At 53.5% G+C, this 5,850-nt stretch overlaps 2 long non-coding RNA genes across 6 annotated transcripts in view; one reads left to right on the forward strand and one right to left on the reverse strand.

Moving 5' to 3' along the window:
• The first annotated feature begins 310 nt into the window (after positions 1-310).
• LOC131817800 (uncharacterized) overlaps positions 311-5,850 on the forward strand; it is a 167,977-nt gene continuing 162,437 nt past the window's right edge. For 3 of the 4 annotated variants that reach the window (XR_009348583.1, XR_009348584.1, XR_009348585.1), the window contains exon 1: positions 311-1,617. This is a non-coding gene — a long non-coding RNA (uncharacterized LOC131817800). The remainder of the gene's footprint in view (positions 1,618-5,850) is intronic. The other variant, XR_009348582.1, reaches the window with a different exon arrangement.
• On the reverse strand, positions 1,935-5,192 carry LOC131817802 (uncharacterized). 2 transcript variants are annotated; one of them, XR_009348588.1, is made up of 3 exons: positions 3,986-5,192; positions 2,823-2,909; positions 1,935-2,589 (listed from the first exon to the last, which is right to left on the reverse strand). It is a non-coding gene; the product is annotated as an uncharacterized LOC131817802 (long non-coding RNA). The 2 variants fall into 2 exon arrangements; XR_009348587.1 differs by having other exon boundaries at positions 1,935-2,909.

Raw genomic sequence — 5,850 nt, forward strand, 5'->3', positions numbered from 1 at the left:
GAGGGCCGGGAGAGGGCCAGGAGCCAGACAGAGGGTGGTCGCGGAAACGTGCAAAGAATCCCCGAGCCGGGACGAGCCTCCGCAGGTTCCCAGCCCCCTCGCTGTTTACAGCAGGAGGAAATGTGGCCCAGAATTAAAGACACGCCCATGGCCGCACAGACAGTGGGAGCAGACGCCCCATCTCCCCTCCCGACCCCCTGCAGAGACCCCAGGCCCGGTCCGAGGTGGCGAGCGCACGCAGGTACGCTGCAGCAGGGACACACACGTCTCATGAGCGAGCAGATGTGGGGAAGGGGTGGGACTTTATATCCCCAGTGATTTTTTTTTTTTCATTTGAATGTAGACATCTGGCATCCTATAAATAAAATAGAAAATGTAAATATTGTAAAACCCATTAGAGAGTGGTTTTAGGTTTGGTGAGAGCGCGGGTCCGCTGCTGCCCCACTGCACTGAGCTGGGAAACCGTCACCCCCCACACACACACGCAGGCCCTCGGCTTGCCGCCCATCACCCCTGTCACCCTTGTCACCCAGGCGGCCAGGCTGCGTTCCACTGGATGAATAAACTTGAAACCAGGGGCCAGTTTTCTCCTATTGACTGTGTTAACAGTGTTGACGAGCTACCTAAAAACGTCACTGCTTTCATTTTATGCCACGGGGGGAAAACGCTTTGTGAAGGGAAATCGCCGACGTTTCTGCCGTAGGAAAGATCCCGTGTGCCCCCACTGAAGCGCGAGACGTGCCCCAGCGGCTCTCCAAGACCACGTTTAAAACGCTCCTCAAAAGACATTTTCTGTTCGAGACATATTAAACAAGCTTTATTTAATAATGCTCGAGTTGACTTATCCCGTCTAAATATTTGCTCCGATCAGCAACCATTCGATCCCGGCTTCGTTCCTGGCTGCAGACTAATTTCTCCGGGTTATTTTTCTTTGGTGCAAGGTCGATCCCAGAGGCAGGGAAACTGCTCTCGGGTTCCCTCCTTTTCTCTACTCGGCGCTGCGGGTGGAACGCTGTAAAAAGCCTGAACCAGAGGCCGCGCTGATAAAGTCTATGTCGCTTGTTCTCCCATCTGGCTGGCTGAAGGCAGAAAATGTCATTTCAAAGACTTCTCCTAATCAGATAATTATAAGGAGAGATTTCTCCTTTTTAAGAAGAGCATCGGAATCTAAAGAAATTCCCAAGGAGGTGATCTTTTTCGGGCGCGTTTCGCCGTCTGCCTTCCCCCATTCGGGGTTTTTTGTGACAATCGCTTGCACGAAACACACGCTCCCCCCCCCATTAGGCGTGCAAGAGGCTAGGACGGCGCGCAGAAACAGAGTCGTTTAATGTCTTAATTCACTATGTTCTCAAGTTGGGAATGACACTTTGGTTTCTGCTAACTTTGGGGACACTCCGTGCAGGTCTTCTGGTTACTGTCACTGCTCCTGTGAAGATTTTATCACCAGTGTCTAAAAAATAAAGCCTTTTCTTTTCTTCTCCTTTTTAGGTTTATCTTTGCGTGGGCGCCTTCAAAAACAGCCACCTTGAAGCCACGGGTCCCGGTCACCTCTCTAGGTGTCACGAAGCATTCACAAGGACACAGACCTCTGGCAGCTACTCCAGACGGCCGCCCAGGGTAAGCTGGACAGCGGCGAGGGCCATCCCTTATCTGCGTGGCCTGGTCGCAGGGGCTCTGCTCCCCGGGCAAGAGGGTCATTTATGGTGGCGGGCCAGAGCCTGGTTTATGGAGCCCGCCGGGTGGGAGGGTGCCGCCCCGCCAGCCCACGGCCTGCCGGGCCTGAAGTGTTTACCGCTGTGCTGATTTACACCGCCCAGGTGTTCGTTTGGGAAACATCTCGGCTCCGAGCTGACACGGCAATTGCTCGGGATTTGCAGACTTAGGCATTTTTTTCTGTTCGTAATAGTCCAGGACCGGGAGAGATGGTTAAGAGGAAAAAAAAAAATAAATAAAGGTGCTGGGCCAGAGTGGTTCGTGTCCTACGATTTTCACACGGGAGGAAGTGCCAGCCCGACGCCCCACATCCTGCCCCACACGGGAAATTCCCCGGCCCGAGTCTGCCCCCTCCTCAGACTAATTCCCTCTGTCTGCTCACTCCTTGGCCGTTCAGGAGTGCACAGATGCTCTGCCGGGCTTCCTCTCTGCTCCCCCAGCACCCTGCTGCGTTGCAAAGGGCTCCTGAAGCAGGACTGTCCATGGGCAAGACTCGGGGTCCTCAGGCTCGGGTGCGGCAGACACGTCCTGGAGAGGGAGCCTGGGGTAGGTGGGATTTGTTCCGCGTGGACCAGCCTCAGCGGCGGTGCTGACGCTTGGCCGGACCCGCTCAACAGAAGCTTCTCACTCAAGAGGACCACTTGCTATTACTCTTGCTCATGTCCAGTGCAGGGGACACTGTCGCCGTCTGTCACCGTGTTTGCGCTGGGGGTGCCGAACACCTGTCCCAGGGCATCCTTGTGTCCTCTGAACACTGAGTTAAAACGTGCCCCAGGAAATCAAAATGGTTTTTTCAGTTGCCCAAAGTCACATATTTTCAATTGTGTTAATCATATCCATCCAAACTCCACTTAAAGGACCTTGGACATCAGACCTCTGTAAGTTTGATGAAAAAGAAAACAACTATACTTTGGCATCGTAGAATATCTTATCAATATATATATTCTATAACATGGTGAATATGAACTGTATTCGCATCAAATGAATATTAATGATATTCATGTCAAATATTAACAATAAATAATAGTGGGGTGAGGGTAGGGGAGCATACCAGTAAGGGAACTGAGAATGAGTCTTTGCGTTTTAATTTTTGAAAATACCTTTCTTACCCATCCAGAAACTAGTGAGCTCTTTTAAGAGTTCATTCCAGTCTAGCGTTTCTCTCTCCAAAGCCATCGCTTGCCACCTCGCACAGTCTGCAGACGTAAAGCATTTGGTCAGACACGGGCGGGTAGGGAGTGGGGGCCGGGAGACCCAGGGTCAGCAAATGATAGGATTCCTTCCGAGTCCATGTTTAAAACCGTCTTTTCAACCAGGGCTTTGAATACTAACAAATTCACTAAAAAAGCATTCAAACCTCCCCCGCTCGTGCTGCTGTCTCCTGGTTTATGAATACATAAACCTCCCACCATAGAAAAATATCACTGACTTGCCACACTAAACAGGGACGCATTCCCCAGCAGCGCGGCCGTTTGAAATTATCAGCCCCAGGGCAAGAGAAAAAATTCCAGCAATAAAACAAAAACCTTGATTGCTAAACGTCAGGCCGAAGTCCTTTCAAGTGATCACGGACTCCCGAGCAAAATGGTTTTTCTCCGTGACCGTTCACGGCCTAATCTTGAGAAGCACCGTGGAAAATAGCCTGCGGATTCTAAGAGTGAGCTCTGACGTTTGGAAGGACTTGTATGCCCTTGCTGTGGACTTCCCAACTGCGCGCGTTTGTGAACCTCCGTTCCGAATCCGAGGAGGACGGACGCACGGAGATACGTGTGACCACCGTCCGTTGTAAAGAACGGCCTGAGAATGTTGGATTTTCAGACGCACGACACAACAGCAACACCCCGGGAGCACGATTCTGCCGAACACCCGGATTCGCTTACTCGTGTGCTTTACCTCTGCGGGAACCATCCCAGAAAAGCAGGTGACTATCGAAAGATTTTGTTTTCCACTCTAAATAACAGGAGGGATCAAATGAATGTCATTCTATGGGGTCTGAACATTAAAATGTACGAGGGAGTTCGCCAGGATCTGGTAAATGGCTAAACAGATTAGTGGCCTTACTTTTTAACATATAAACATCTGAAACCCGTTTCCTGTTTAAGAAGAAGAAGGAAAAAAAAAAAAAAGTCTAGGTGGATGACCTCGGGCACTTTTTTTGATTAACAAATGTGAATTGTACATCATGGTGGAAAAAAAAAATGGCGCACGCTTGGTGGTCTTTCTACAGTCTGTATATGGGAGAGAGAGAAAAAAATACAAAAATAAACGTTACCTTCTCACTTCCAGGGTGGGCAATGCCATTTGTGTAGCGGCGTCCAGGGCTCTGGCAAATGTTAAGGCTGTCACCACGGACAGAATCCCCGTGGTCTGTGCGCCTCGGTTGGGTCCGAAGAAAAACATTCCCTGCATTCTTGCTGGCTGGCCCTATCTCCAGGCCCCGGCTCGGCCCTACAGACCCGTGTCACCCCGTCAGGCGGCGCAGGACACGGCTAATCTAAACCCACGCCTTCCCCAGCCGGCCGGCAGCCGGGCGAAAACCGGGGCCGGTTCGCTGCCTCCGTCCCACACGCAGAGTCGGCCTCTGCCGTCAGGGTGAAGCCCCAGCTGTAGCTTGTTCGGCCGAGCAGGGCCTCGAGGTTCTGGCACATTCTGACAAGATAGATTTTATAGGGTTTGTGCTAAAAACCTGATATTGGAAGTTAGGATTCCAATTCCACGTCTCGAAGGATAACAATAACAGCTGGGACCTTGAGGAAATGTGTGTGCGCCTTCTGTTGAAGAATTCCATAATAAAAGCTATTTATGTCAAACACCTTATAAGGGAAAGATTTAGCCCGAATGTCAATATAACATACAATACTTTGTATGCTCAGATAGGAGGGAAAAATCCGCATCCGCGCCAAATATTATTCTTGGTTTGGACTATCGGATGTGTGGGGCCTTTAAAAATTTGAAGTAAGCATCTCCCTGCTTTAATTTACAAATTCGCCGAGTGAAGCTTATTTTCGGGGAGGGGTGGGTATTATTTCTATTTTTGAGAAAAACCAGGTGCTGATGAATCATGATTTGTTTTCCCACGTCCTTCTGGCAAAAAAAGACACAAAAGGAGCGCCCGGTTGATGTCCTCGCTTGCGCTCTGCCCGTGCGCCGGCGCTTCCCCTGCGGCCCGAGAGCAGCCGCGGCTTGGGGAGTCCCTGGCGCCCAGCACTTCTGCAATCCTGATGAGCAAACGGGTCAGCCATGGGAGGAAAATCTCTCTGGGTGAAGGAGGGAGACGTGGCAGCTCGAGGCAGCCTCCGCCCTCCGCCAGTGGCCCTCAGAGGGGCTCCGGGTGGCGTCCCGCTCCCCAGCGACAGCGACCACTCGTCCATGATTCCCGAGGAGAGCGATCCCACAGCCAAAACCCGACAGGATTCCTGCAGAGGCCAGGGGCTTGCCAGTGACCACGCGGCCCTGCCAGGCGGGCTCGTTAGGGAAGCCGAGCTTCCTCCTTATCTTGTCTGCTCAGACGAAGAGCAGAGCCTCATCGAGAGGAGAAGAGAACCCCAATTAGCAGAGCCTGGAGACGCCCCCCGCCCCGCACCCCCTTGTGGGGGCTCAGCTCCGCCCTCCCCCCTCCCCGGCTTATCAGCCCGTGTGACCGGGTTAATGAGGAGAGCCCAGCTGGGTAGTGGCCGGAACGGTCATCCGCACAGAGGCCACGGGGACTAACGCGAACCATGGCTCCCCGGGCCCCGCTGGAGCCCGTGGACGCCGACTAAAACTCAGCAAAACGCACGCTTCTCTCCTCCTGTGCTCCGGGCACAGCCTGAACGGACGAGCTCCCGAAAAACACGACTTTGGGGAAGGTCCTTCCCCCGAGCCTCACCCTTCTCTCCGCCGTCCGAAGGTGCTGTGGGCGCAGGGGCCCCCAGCTTCCCCTCGTGCCTCCCTCCCACCCAGCACCCCATGGGCCCTCCCCGCGTGCCCAGCCGCTGGCGGGCCGGGGGGACCGAGCCACATGCGTCCAGGCCTGGGCGGGACGTCCCAGCACGGCGGCCATGGCCGGCTGCAAATGTGCCGGGGCACAGGTGGAGGGGGGCACGCGCTGTCTGCAGCAGCTGCTTCATCCGGATCGTCTCCCCTCTCCTCGGGGAC

This window comes from Mustela lutreola, chromosome 16, assembly GCF_030435805.1.
Source record: "Mustela lutreola isolate mMusLut2 chromosome 16, mMusLut2.pri, whole genome shotgun sequence".
Lineage (NCBI taxonomy): Eukaryota > Metazoa > Chordata > Mammalia > Carnivora > Mustelidae > Mustela > Mustela lutreola.